The following is a 14,909-nucleotide window of genomic DNA, read 5'->3' as shown; positions in this document are numbered from 1 at the left end:
TAATAAAAAATGATATTTTATATCTTTCTTTTGAAACATTATCTCTTATCTTAAAACTATTCCTATGAGGCAATTTTTAATCATATTAAATGAGAATCAAGTTTGCAGAGTCTTACATCTCAGTTCATAGGAAACTACACATCTGTTATTTTCCACTTTTACACAGAGAACAGACTATTCACTATTAAACTCTGACTGTTTGCCTCTGTCAGAACACTGACTGTCAGTAGAACCCTAAGCTCTCAAAGCCAAATGTTTTCCTTTCTGTTTATTCCAGCACTTTGTCATTATTTAGTAACCTCACAGAATTCTCCCCTCTGACAGAAGCATTTCCCACTGTTAAAAACGTCTAAAATGGATAGACTATGTGTTCACAAAGGGAGACTGGTCTCTCCTGCATATACTTATGGCAAATTGTTCTTGCAGACCTTGTGTGGAAATGTAAACCTCTGTAGTTTATTTCTCAAGCTCACCAGAGAATTTAACTTTGCAGGTCTGTCAGTCCAGGCCCTTTAGCAGAGTCATTCTTTCATATCCAATGCATACTGTCAGATCCCACCACACCTGTCAGGCTCTACTTGGTTGGGTTAAGAGCTATATGAATGTGACGCACCTGCCAGGTAGCAAGCAAGGGAAAGCACAAGCACATTTGTGGCACATAAAAACAAAAAAGAAATTCTTCACAGAAACAAAAAAACTGATTAGAGACTGAGTAAATTTATGCCACATGAAACACTGTGAAGCTGACATTTTATGAAGTGGCAATGAAATGCATGGATAGGAATGAAATTAACAGTAGTTGGAGCTAGCTGTTTGTGATGTATATTGCCTACCACTCTATACAATGATAGCAGGTATTCTGTTCATTTCCTTTGTTTATATTCAGTGACACGCTCATAATGTGTGTTTTCTAATATTTTGTCCCTTCATCCTTTTGGCCTTGAAAATGGTCACCTATTTTCTTTAGCATAAGGTAAGAACAGTTTAAAACGATGTCCAAGTCTTGCACAGGCAGACCTCAGCTAACCTGATAGCCCCCATCTGATTCACCCTTTATCAGAACACTCTTTATACTATCTTGCATTTACCTTGTAAGCACTGGCCATGCATCATACCAGTCCTTCCCTTAGACTCTAAGCTTCGTGAAGGTAGACACCATATCTGCCTTGATCATCTTCATATCTACAGAGCAGTACATGATGTCTGATACATGGTAGGCTCTCAATTTTTTTCTGAAGTTAAAAATAATTTAAAAGTCCTTCAGAATATTCAGCTATGTATGCTGTTACCCTGAGCCTATTACTACATCTATACTTAGGAAATAGTCAATAAGTATTTGTCAAATTTGAAAAAGTAACTTAATAATATAATCAATGAATAAATAGTTTAATCTGAAACATTTCCAAAAGTATTTCCCACAGTACACTACTGCAATAAGGTACCCATAAAAAAAAGTCTGTGATGAAATGAACTCACATCTGTTGAGAATTCACCATATGCTAGACATTGGACTAAGTGTTTTACATTCATCTTCTTATGTAATCTGTGTAACAACCCAAAGAGATATGTTGTTATTGCCATTGTACAGATGGAAAAACTGAAGTTAAAAGAGTTTAATTAACCAGTCTAAAGTTATATTTTTTGTGAGCGGCAGACAGATCTGGAATCTCTGATTTATCTTTCTCTAAATCACTACACAGTACTCTGTTGACCCTTCAGTAATTCACCATGTGCAGTAGCAAAGTAAAACTCTAAAAAGTCCTGCAATAACAGCATTAAACCAAGGAATTCTTCTTTCTCACATGACAAGGCTTTCAAAGACTGTACCAGTCCAATGGTTCCCAGAGTAGGGTACATACACTGAATTGTGATATTGGAAGAAAATATTACTTCCCTTTTTTATATCGATCTTTTAATTTCTTTTTTTGTTTCATGATGTCCATATTATAAGTAGATGTATAGAATTTTAAATAATGTCTGTGAAGCATGATTAAACAAGTTTAGAGACCACTAATCTAGAGAATTGCCTTCCAAACATAATTTGAGATTTTTACTCAAATTGCCGACTTTTTGAAGGGGTTTTTTTCAAGTAACTGACTTCAAATTAAAACTGTTTTCAAGTAAGTGACTTCAAATTATGCTTAAACTGCTTGGGATACAGAAAATGTTATATATATATTTATAATTTATTGTGTAATTTCAACTGGTTGCTACTGTTAGAGGAAACAATGAAGTGGCATATTTATTTTATTTTGTATTGTAATTGTTTGATTATTATTATACTTTAAGTTCTCAGATACATGTGCAGAATATGTGGGTTTGTTACATAGGTATACATATGCCATGGTTGTTTGCTGCACCAATCAACCTGTCATCTAGGTTTTAAGCCCTGCATGCATTAGGTATTTGTCCTAGTGTTATCCCTCCCCTGCCCCCCAACCCCTGACAGGTCCCAGTGTGTGATGTTCCCCTTCCTTTGTCCATGTGCTCTCATTGTTCAACTCCCATTTATGAGTGAGAACATGCAGTGTTTGATTTTCTTTTCCCGTGTTAGTTTGCTGGGAGTGATGGTTTCCAGTTTCAACTATGTTCCTGAAAAGGACATGAACCCATCCTTTTCTATGGCTGCATATATGGTATATATGTGCCACATTTTCTTTATCCAGTCTATCATTGATAGGCATTTCAGTTGGTTCCAAGACTTTCCTATTGTGAATAGTGCTGCAATAAACATACATGTGCATGTGTCTTTATAGAATGATTTATAATCCTTTGGGTACATACACAGTAATGGGATTGCTGGATCAAATGGTATTTCTGGTTCTAGATCCTTGAGGAATTGCCACACTGTCTTCCACAATGGTTGGACTAGTTTACACTCCCACCAGCAGTATAAAAGCATTCCTATTTCTCCACATTGTCTCCAGCGTCTGTTGTTTCCTATTTCATGATCGCCATTCTAACTGACATGAGATGGTATCTCATTGTGATCTTGATTTGCATTTCTTTAATGACCAGTGATGATAAGTTTTTCACACCTGGTGGCATAAATCTCTTATTTTGAGAAGTGTCTGTTCATATCCTTTGCCGACTTTTTGATGGGGTTGTTTTTCTCTTGTAAATTCGTTTAAGTTTCTTATAGATTCTGGATATTAGCCCTTTGTCAGATGAATAGAGTTCAAAAATGTTCTCCCATTCTGTAAGCTGCCTGTTCACTCTGATGATAGCTTTTTTGCTGTGCAGAAGCTATTTAGTTTAATTAGATCCCATTTGTCAATTTTGGCTTTTGTTGCTATTGCTTTTGGTGTTTAGTCATGAAGTCTTTGCCCATGCCTATGTCCTGAGTGGTATTGCCTAGGTTATCTTCTAGGGTTTTTATGGCTTTAAGTCTTACATTTAAATCTTTAATCCATCTTGAGTTAATATTTATTTAAGGTGTAAAGAAGGAGTCCAATTTCAGTTTTCTGCATAGGCTAGCCAGTTTTCCCAACATCATTTATTAAATAGGAAATCCTTTCCCCATTGCTTGTTTTTGTCAGGTTTATCAAAGATCAGATGCAAATATCAGATTGTTGTAGATGTATAGGGTTATTTCTGGGACCTCTGTTCTGTTCCATTGGTGCATATATACACACACACACACACACACACATACATACACACACATATATACGTGTATATATATATATATATATATATACAAACGTGTGTGTGTGTGTGTGTGTCTATGTATGTATGTATGTGTGTGTATATATATTTTTTCTTGGCTATATGGGCTCTTTTTTTATTCCATATGAAATTTAAAGTACTTTATTCTAATTCTATGAAGAAAGTCAATGGTAGCTTGATGGGAATAGCATTGAATCTATAAATTACTTTGGGCATTATGGCCATTTTCACAATATTGATTCTTCCTATTAATGAGCAAGAAATGTTTTTCCATTTGTTTTTGTCCTCTCTACTTCCTTGAGCAGTGAGTGATTTGTAGTTCTCCTTGAAGAGGTCCTTTGCATCTCTTACAAGTTGTATTCCTAAATATTTTATTCTCCTTGTAGCACTTGTGAATGTCAGTTTACTCATGATTCGGCTCTCTGTTTATTATCTGTATGTAGGAATGCTTGTGATTTTTGCACACTGATTTTGCATCCTGAGATTTTGCTGAAGTTGCTTATCAGCTTAAGGAGATTTTGGGCTGGGATTATGGAGTTTTCTAAATATAAAATTATGTCCTCTGCTAACAGAGGCAATTTGACTTCCTCTCTTCCTATGTGAATAGCCTTTATTTTTTTCTCTTGCCTGATTGTTTTGGCCAGAACTTCCAAAACTATATTGAATAGGAGTGGTGAGAGAGGGCACCCTTGTCTTGTGCTGGTTTTTCAGAGGGAACGCTTTCAGCTTTTGTTTATTCTGTATGATATTGGCTATGGGTATGTCATAAATAGCTTTTATTACTTTGAGATATGTTCCATCCATACCTAGTTTATTGAGTGCTTTTAGCTTGAATGTGGTGTTGAATTTTATCAAAGGCCTTTTCGGCATCTACTGAGATAATCATGTGGTTTTTGTCATTGGTTCTGTTTCTGTGATGGATCACGTTATTTATTTATTTATTTATTTATTTATTTATTTATTTATTTATTTATTTATTTTGATGGTGACAGACCCTGCCATACAGCACTGGTGACCCATGTACATTACTGATTTGTGTATGTTGGACTAGCTTTGCATCCCAGGGATGAAGCTGACTTGATCATGGTGAATAAGCTATTTAATATGCTGCTTGATTCAGTTTGCTGGTATTTGTTGAGGATTTTTGCACCAATATTCATTAGGGATATTGGCCCGAAATTTGCTTTTTATTGTATCTTTGCCAGATTTTGGTATCAGGATGATGCTGGCCTCATGAAATGAGTCAGGAAGGATCCCTCTTTTTCTATTGTTTATAACAGTTTCAGAAGGAACGGTACCAGCTCTGTTTTGTACCTCAGGTAGAATTTGGCTGTGAATCTGTCTGATCCTGAGTTTTTGGATGGTAGGCTATTAATTACTGCCTCAATTTCAGAACTTGTTATTGGTCTATTCAGGGATTCAACTTCTTTCAAGTTTAGTCTTGGGAGGATGTATGTGTGCAGGAATTTATCCATTTCTTCTAGATTTTCTGGTTTATTTGCATATGGGTGTTCATGGTATTCTCTGATGGTAGTTTGTATTTCTGTGGGATCAGTGGTGATTTCCCCGGTATCAATTTTTTATTGTATCTATTTGATTCTTCTCTCTTTTCTGCTTTATTAGTCTACCTAGTGGTCTATTTTGTTAACCTTTTCAAAAAACTAGCTCCTGGATTCATTTATTATTTTTTTTTTTTTTGGCAGGGATTTTTGTATCTGTATCTCATTCAGTTCTGCTCTGATTTTAGTTATTCCTTGTCTTCTGCTAGCATTTGAATTTGTTTGTCCTTGCTTCTCTAGTCCTTAATTGTGATGTTTGGGTATTGATTGTAGGTATTTTCCACTTTCTGGTACGGGCAATTAGGAATACACATTTCCCTCTAAATACTGCTTTGGCTGAGTACCAGAGATTCTGACACATTGTATCTTTGTTCTCAGTGGTTTCAAATTATTTATTTATTTATGCCTTAATTTTGTCATTTACCCAGTAGTCATTCAGGAACAGGCTCTTCAGTTTCCATGTAGTTGTGCAGTTTTGTGTCAGTTTGCTAATCCTGAGTTCTAATTTGATCCTGTGGTCTAAGAGACTGTTATGTTTTCTCTTCTTTTGTATTTTCTGAGGAGTGCTTTATTTCCAATTATATGGTCAATTTTAAAATAAGTGTGATGTGGTGCTGAGAAGAATGTATATTCTGTTGATTTGGGTTGGAGAGCTCTGTTGACGTCTATTAGGTCTGCTTGGTCCAGAGCTGAGTTCAAGTCCTGAACACCCTTGTTAATTTTCTGTCTTATTGATCTGTCTAACATTGAAAATGGGGTGTTAAAGACTCTCACTATTATTGTATGGGAGTGTAAGTCTCTTTGTAGGTCTCTAAGAACTTGCTTTATGAATCTGGGTGCTCCTGTATTGGTTGCATACATATTTAGGAGAGTTAGCTCTTCTTGTTGCATTTATCTCTTTACCATTATGTAATGCCCTTCTTTGTCTTGTTTGATCTTTGTTGGTTTAAAGTCTATTTTATCAGAGACCAGGTTTGCAACTCCTGCTTTTGTCTTGTTTTGTTTGTTTTGTTTTCCATTTGCTTGGTAAATCTTCCTCCATCTCTTTATTTTGAGGCTATGTGGGTTTCCTGAATACAGCACACTGATGTGTCTTGACTCTACCCAATTTGCCAGTCTGTGTCTTTTAATTGTAGCATTTACATTTAAGGTTAATATTGTTATGTGTGAATTTGATCCTGTCATTATGGTGCTAGTTGGTTATTTTACACATTGATTGGTGCAGTTTCTTCATAGTATCATTGGTCTTTATATATTTGTGTGGGGGGAAGAATGATTAGGAAACTTTATAACAGAAAATGAATGCATCCAATGTCCCCAAATACATTTCTAACAACAACAAACACACATAGGAGACACAGACAATAGTCACTACATCACAGCCTTGTTCTTTCCAAAGGATAAAATGTCTTTAGAGAATGGGGTGAAGTAGTTAGATGGAGCAGATACTATCCTTTTAACAGGAAAAAAAATGAGCAACAAGTTGGCATCTTAAGAACACACACATTGGGCTCAGAAATCAAGAAACCTAAGCCTAAGGCTTAGGTAACATAATGCCACTGATAGCATCTCAGAGAAACTAGAGCATTATTCCATTAGAGGAGCAATCTTGTGATAGTGTCGAAACATTTAGTAGTGGTCTTGCTGTACCTGCTAATGGACGAAGTGGCCTCAATGGCCTCTTTAAAAATCAGTGTTTGCCTAATCAAAGATCATTTGAGCAAACTGCTTCCCCAGTTCTGCTTAGTATTTTTGGAAGAACAAAAGTTACCCCTTTCCATCCTTTTACTTTCCCTTGTTGGTATGTCTAATTACAGAATAGATGGTACCACTTAACAGATCACTCCCTTTTGACTACAGATTGTTTCTCTCCCATATTTGATGAGGCTGGCCACAGCTCCCAAATCTTGGCCTAGAAAATCATGAATTGGGAAGCAGAATCTTTAGCTTAGAATGCCAAGTGACAAGGACATGGTTGAAGCAAGAGGCAATTCTGGAACAAGTGCCTATGGGCAAACCTCACAACCGAGTTTTTAAATTAGTGGTGATTTTCTAGAACTAGAGAACACATTCAGGACAAACACTTCTGATGGGAGGGACAATGGCTATGAATACATCGAGATCAGGCTGTGGTTGTGATTATAACTTGTACTCATCCAGGACCCAACAGGTTAGAGAGGACACCACCTCCAGACATGCAAGTTTCTGAATAGTGAATTTTAAGAAAAAGTTGCTTTCTCTTAAAATTAATATAATACCACAAAAACACTTCTGCATGTTTTATAGCCTCAAACATACACACCCAAATATTAATGCTGGACAATAGCAATATTCACCTATAGCACAGTATTGTATCCTTCATTGCTACAGATAGTAATGATGCATGTACATATCAGCCTTCAAAATGGTATTTAGTGTCACCACTTGTCACTGTGGCCATCTCTCATTACCCCAACGTGGATAAATTATTACACTACCCACTAATATAACCACTGACACACAAATCAAGCTTCCTCCAGTTTAAGAACATTGAACCTCAATCTACATTTCCAGAAAATGAACTAAACTTGTGAGTAGGCCATTCAACTTTTCATGATACATTTACTGCTTAGAAATGGTTGATTCCATTAGCCTTCCCTATAGCTCAGGTGGCCCAAATGGAGCCTACAATCTTCCTTGGGGTGTTTGGTGTTTTGAAGGAGTAAAGTAGGAGCACAACAATGGATACAGTCCCCTACCCTACCACCGTATCCTAGACACCATCACTGGCATCCAGGAGACAAGCAGCAAGCTCCAGACCCCAAATGTTGGGCACCACAAATAACACAATATGTGCTGGGAGCATGGGGGTAGGGGTGAAAGAGGAAAAATAAGGTCTGGATTTTTGACACACCATATGGGGTCTGAAATTGCTGTTTAGCAATGCATTTGGTTCCACAAAATAGAGAGTGGAAGTGGGACAAAAAACGTTAAAACTAGATAGTCAGCCACAGTCCTAATCACCCACCTTCCAGTACCTTCAAGGCTGCTGAACGTTGCCTATGTTCTTCTCTGAGCTCCTCCAGACTTCATCTTAATGCCACTCAGACACAAACAAAATCACACAGTAGCTTCAAGTAGCCCTCTCCTTCATCTCAGTTCCAAGTGAGCTGGCCACTGAGTAATAAAAGAAGCTGTTACATTTATAGGGAGGCCAGGCTCCAAATACAATGGAGCAGGCATTTGTTCACTGCTGTGAGTCAGAAATTGAATGTTATAATTTCTGTGAGTCAGAAATTGAATGTTATAATTTTAAAAATATAATACTACTTATTTAACTTCAAAAACATTTCAGCATCCTAAAATGTATTAAAAAATAATAGAATGTTGCAAATCGTGTTTAAGTACAGAAGGTTCTTGAACTTTCATTGATGCAATGACTCTTTGCTGACAATGTAGAGTTCTACAGTTTGTTTAAAAACTACTGCACTTAACTAAAAAACAAAAACAAAAAATAAACTTTCTATGCCAGCTGACCCCTTTGTCCACAGCTAAAATGGCAGCAGAATGCTATGTTGCTATGTAGAGAAACAAGACAACCTGAAACTAAATGGAAGTCTGCTGCAGTCACCAGATCCAGTCTCACAGAGCATGCCCTGAGCTACAGCCCCTCCAAAAGGCATCTTCCCCACAGCCTCAGTGCCAAGCAAGGAGCATCAAGAGTTTGTCTCAGTTATTTTGTTTGTTTTACAAACTATAGCTATATACAGTTGATAACTAAGGATTTTTAGCAAATAACCATATAGTTAACACCACCTTACAAATAAAAAAAATGCCAGAAACATCTTTAAATGCCTTGTCACACCAACAGCAAAGTGCACAGAATGAGAAGAACACGAGACTGCCTTTTTATTTTTAAAATGTTTGGAAATATATACAACTTTGATACAGTTTCAGGGTACTCCAGACACCTATGGCCGCTTCTTGTAAACCACTGACAATTTCTAGAGCACTTTGAGAGACTACAATATGATAGTGATCAAATTTTGTAATTAAACCTAATGAAATTAACACTTCTCATATAAGAGATGTGTCACTTACTACACTCTGCTACTCTAAGTATTCACAAGGAGACAGATAAACAATTTCTTTATTCATCCTCCTTCTTTTCTTCCTTCTCATCTTCTTCATCTTTTTCATCCACCTATTTCTGGGCAACTTTAGCAGGACCCTTTTTGCCATCAAACTTTCCTTTCAACTTATAGTCAGGAACATTCTTCTCATACTTCTTCAGCTTTTCCACCTTCGTGATGTAAGGCTGCTTTTCACCGTCATTTAAGTTATTCCACATCTCATTCAGCTTTTTTCCATGACTCCAATAGAGATGCCAGAGTTTTTGGATATGATCTTAGGGTGTAATTCTGAACAGAACAGGAAAAATTTAGATGGTAGCCTTTTGGGGGCATTAGGATCCTTCTTCTTCTTGCCTCCCTTAGCTGGTCCATAATCTTTCATTTCCCAATCATAGTGCACTTTATTCAGCCTTTGCCATTTCATTATATTTAGATTTCTCTCTCCTGGACATTGTCTTCCATCTCTCAGAACATTTCTTGGAAAATTATGCAAAACTGACAGGGACCTCTGAGTTTTTCTTATGTTCTTCTCTGCACAACTGCACAAAGACGGCATAAGCAGACATTTTGCCCTTTGGTTTCTTGGGATCCCCTTTAGCCATTCTGACTGTATTGTTCCCTGGTCTGGGGTCTTTATATTTTCATTTGTTTTTGCAGTGGCTGGTACTGGCATTTCCTTTCCATATTTAGTGCGCCCTTTAGGAGTTCTTGTAAGGCAGCCCTGATGGGAAGAAATCCCTCAACATTTGCTTGTCTGTAAAGGACTTTTTCTCCTTCTCTTATGAAGCTTAGTTTGGCTGGATATAAAATTCTGGGTTGAAAATTCTTTTCTTTAAGAATTTTTGATATTGGCCTCTACTCTATTCTGGCTTGTCTGGTTTCTGCAGAGAGATCTACTGTTAGTCTGATGGGCTTATAGTGTAGGTAACCTGACCTCTCTCTGGCTGCCCTTAACACTTTTTCCTTCATTTCAACCCTGGAGAATCTGACAAATATGTGCTTGGGGTTGCTCTTCTCGAGAATTATCTTATTGGTGTTCTCTGTAATTTCTGAATTTGAATGCTGGCCTGTCTTACTAGGTTGAGGAAGTTCTCCTGGATACTATCCTGAAGTGCATTTTCCAACTCAGTTCCATTCTCCCCATCACTTTCAGGTACACCAATCAATCATAGGTTTAATCTTTTCACCGAGTCCCATATTTTTGGATGCTTTGTTTACCTTTCATTCTTTATCCTCTAATCTTGTCTTCATGCTTTATTTCCTTATGTTGATCTTCAGTCTTTGATATCCTTCCTTCTGCTTGATCAATTCAGCTATTGATACTTGTGTATGCTTCACAAAGTTCTCATGCTGTGCTTTTCAGCTCCATCAGGTCATTTATGTTCTCTAAACTGGTTATTCTAGTTAGCAGTTCCTGTAACCTTTTATCAATGTTCTTAGCTTCCTTGCATTGGGTTAGAACATGCTCCTTTAGCTGGGAGGAGTTTGTTATTACCCACCTTCTGACGTCTACTTCTGTGAATTCGTCAAACCCATTCTCCATTCAGCTTCATTCCCTTGCTCATGAGGAGTTGTGACCCTTTGGAGAAGAGGAGGCATTCTGGTTTTTGGAATTATCAGCATTTTTGTGCTGGTTTCTTCCCATCTTTGTGAGTTTATCTACCTTTGGTCTTTGATGCTGATGACCTTTGATGGGGTTTTTGTGTGGGTGTCCTTTTTGTTGATGTTATTGCTTTCTATTTGCTAGTTTTCCTTCTAACAATCTGGCCCCTCTTCTGCAGATCTGCTGCAGTTTGCTGGCGGTCCACTCCAGACCCTGTTTGCCTGGGTATCCCCAGCAGAAGCTGCAGAATAGCAAAGCTTGCTGCCTGCTTTTTTCTTCCGGAAGGTTTGTCCCAGAGGGGAACCTGCCAGATGCCAGCCAGAGCTCTCCTGTATGAGATGTCTGTTGATCCCTGGTGGGAGGTGTCTTCCAATCAGGAGGGATGAGCATCAGGGACCCACTTGAGGATATAGTCTGTCCCTTAGCAGAGCTTGAGCACTTGGGAGATCCATTGCTCTCTTTAGAGCCAGCAGACAGGACCATTTAAGTCTGCTGAAGCTAGGCCCAAAGCCACCTCTTCCCTCATGTGCTCTGTTCCAGGGAGATGGGAGTTTTACTATAAGCCCCTGACTGGGGCTGCTGCCTTTCTTTCAGAGATGCCCAGCCCAGAGAGGAGTAATCTAGACAGGCAGTCTGGCTATAGCGGCTTTGTAGTGCTGTGGTGGCTTTGTTTGCACTGTGAGGGGAAAACTGCCTACTCAAGCCTCAGTAATGGCAAACACCCCTCTCCTGTCCAGACTGTAGCATTCCAGGTTGACTTCAGACTGCTGTGCTGGCAGCGAGAATTTCAAGCCAGTGGATCTTAGCTTGCTGGGCTCCTTGGGGGTGGAACACACTAAGCAAGACCACTTGGCTTCAACCCCTCCTTTCCAAGGGAGTGAACAGTTCTGTCTCGCCGGGGTTCCAGGTGCCACTGGGGTAGGAAAAACCTCCTGCATCTAGCTCAGTATCTGCCCAAACAGCTGCCCAGTTTTCTGCTTGAAACTCAGGGCTCTGGTGGTATAGGCACCCAAGAGAATCTCCTGGTCTGTGGGTTTCAAAAACCATAGGAAAAGCATAGTATCTGGGCCAGATAGCACCGTCTCTCACAGCCCAGTCCCTCAGAGCTTCCCCTGGCTAGGGGAGGGAGTTCCCTGACCCCTTGTACTTCCCAGATGAGGAGATGCCCACCCTGCTTCTGCTCAACCTCCGTGAGTTGCACCCACTGTCTAAGCAGTCCCAATGAGATGAACCAGGTACCTCAGTTGGAAATGCAAAAATTACCTGCCTTCTGTGTTGGTCTCATTGGGAGCTGCAGACAAGAGCTGTTCCATCTTGCCAGATCCCCAAAGTGGCATACTTAAAACCTGCTTATTGTTGGCTTTTGAAACTACCCACACACCCCAATACAATTAAGTTTACTTAAATTCTCTAAGCTTATACTAACAAAGAAGGAAAAGATGAAACATTGTGAAACTGCAATGTTCAAGACTATGGATTCAGGAGAGTGGCTACAACTTCAGCTAATACAGCAATCTCATCATGAAATGTCAAGGATTATACATGTATATATGCTTTATGGCCATTTTACAGAAATGTGCTCATTTATGGTAGGCATCTTCAAACATTAAGAACAAAATACAGTTATTTAGGCCTAAAACAAGTAGTAACCACTTTTACTCCCTTCTTTGTGATGTAATTTAATAAAAATCATAAAAGCTTGAAATCATATTATACATGTATCAATCTTGTTTTGTTTTGATTTTTCCCAATGAGTAAATGACTTGATCCTTGCTTTATTATTTCTCCTTTTACCAAATGATGGCTCTTCAACATTTTAAGTGTCTTGAAAAGCATTCAACATTTGATAAAGAGCCAAAAATAATTATTTGATATGAATCTTCACTCATAAAATTGGGTAGGTACAAATATAGACACTAAATTATTTCCCATATATTTTTATAAAACCAACTAAACTTGAAAAGACTGACATGTTTAGAGGCATCATCATTTAACTGGAAAATTCCAAAATAAAGGGCTCCATTGATTTTGTCAACTCAGGCAAATAAACAATTTATTAGAGAAAAACATTAGTCTAGCTATGGAGTATTTTTAGAAAGACTCCCAGTTATTGTAGAATTGTCCAGTCAAAATAATTTAACTGGGCAACTCCAATAATCTCATGACCTATGTATATTAGTAATGACTTGACCACTGGCTTCTGGGATTTCTATGCATTTCTAAGACAAATATCAAATTGGAAAATGAAAGAGAAAGAGGGAGAGCAAAGAGAGGGGATGGAGAGAAGGAGAGAAAAGAGAAAAAGGTAGAGTAAGGAAGAGGAGAGAAAGAGAGGGAAAGTATTTCTGAATATTAATTATGGTTTGTAACCAAATTCTGACTTCACGTATACCTACATTGCATTAAGATTATGCAGTCTATTCAAAATCTGCATGTTTTCCTACAATGTTGAGTGTTCCATACACCTTCCTTTGTTTAACTAAAAAATAAAATATACATCCAAAGGTAAGGATAAGCAGTCTTGCATAATCAAGTCACAATGTCAATTTTGTTGTAATGGTGATATTGTAAACTCTGAATCTAAACACGAACTGCAAAAGGGAGTAATAAACACGAAATATCAGAAATATAACTCATTTCTCAAAACATATGAATTATTTAATGTTTTCCATGATTCCTGAAGGGCTATGTGAGTCTTTATTTTCCTAGAGAGAAATTGTTGCAGGTATTCCTAAAATCTAGCCTTCCTATTTATTTCTAAAATTTTTAAAAATAAATTTTAGAATCCAAGTTTTTAAAAAGTTTGAAAAGCAAACAAGAATAGCTCGCAAAAGCTCATGTATTTTAAATTGTTTTTTATTGATTCCAAAGACAGACAAATATAGGTATATTTTTAGTTCCCTTGTTCTAATAAGATAACGTGTGGGTCCTGAGTAAGAAATGTCTGCCAGCAGTGAACTAACTCTTTTCTTTTCTTTTCTTTTCTTTTCTTTTTTTTTTTTTTTTTTTTTTGAGACGGAGTTTTGCTCTCCTTACCCAGGCTGGAGTACAATGGCGCGATCTCGGCTCACCGCAACCTCCGCCTCCTGGGTTCAGGCAATTCTCCTGCCTCAGCCTCCTGAGTAGCTGGGATTAATGCACGTGCCACCATGCCCAGCTAATTTTTTTGTATTTTTCGTAGAGACGGGGTTTCACCATGTTGAGCAGGATGGTCTTGATCTGTTGACCTCGTGATGCACCCACCTCGGCCTCCCAAAGTGCTGGGATTACAGGCTTGAGCCACCTCGCCCAGCCACTCTTTTCTATCTCTGCCATCAGTCAGTCACTTTAGAGCATAACTGGTGAGTGGTTTATACAGTTAATATAGCTCTTTAAAACTCAGCATTATATTGCCCATTTTGATTTGTATTCATGATTAAACACCTGGCAGGAAACATCCAACCTTTTCCAGAAGGCAAATCTGAATATTGCACCTAATGATTCAGTTTCAACAATGACGTTTTGTAATTCTTTTGCCATTCTAAAGTGTCCAAGGGTATTTTTGAACCTCATCTTTTTTTGTTCTTGTGTATTAAATCAACTTGAAATTGTTAAAGTGAGACTCTGTCTGCCCCAAGTCTGTAAGCTCTGGAGAAAGAAGAGCTGTCATCAGGGTGAGTGGCTGATAATTCTGCTTGTTGGAGTGTATCCCTGTCACTCTTCAAGTGGATGGCTTAACATGCACCTTGTTGACAGCAAACACCAAAGGGGGCTTCCCAGAAGGAATATCACAGTGACTGCCCTGCTGAGTGAGTCCCCTAAGTACATGTCAGGGTTGCTTTCTTTCTTAACCATTGAGAGTTGATTTTTCCTGAGACAGCTATATTCATTGCATTTTAAGTTTGATGCCTATGTAAGCTTTAAAAATACAGTGTTTAGGAAATAAAGTATTTTAGAGATTTGTTGTTTGTATGTTTGTGGATTGTA

At 38.0% G+C, this 14,909-nt stretch overlaps 1 protein-coding gene and 1 pseudogene across 1 annotated transcript in view; one reads left to right on the top strand and one right to left on the bottom strand.

Annotated features, from left to right (window-relative positions):
- The window catches only part of EYS (EGF-like photoreceptor maintenance factor), a 1,911,700-nt gene that overhangs the window by 1,750,576 nt on the left and 146,215 nt on the right, over positions 1-14,909 (top strand). The window lies entirely within an intron of this gene.
- Positions 9,358-9,942, bottom strand: LOC108591215 (high mobility group protein B3 pseudogene; annotated as a pseudogene).

The sequence above is a fragment of the Callithrix jacchus genome, chromosome 4 (genome assembly GCF_049354715.1).
Source record: "Callithrix jacchus isolate 240 chromosome 4, calJac240_pri, whole genome shotgun sequence".
Classification (NCBI taxonomy): domain Eukaryota; kingdom Metazoa; phylum Chordata; class Mammalia; order Primates; family Cebidae; genus Callithrix; species Callithrix jacchus.
This window is presented reverse-complemented; position numbering and strand designations above follow the sequence as displayed.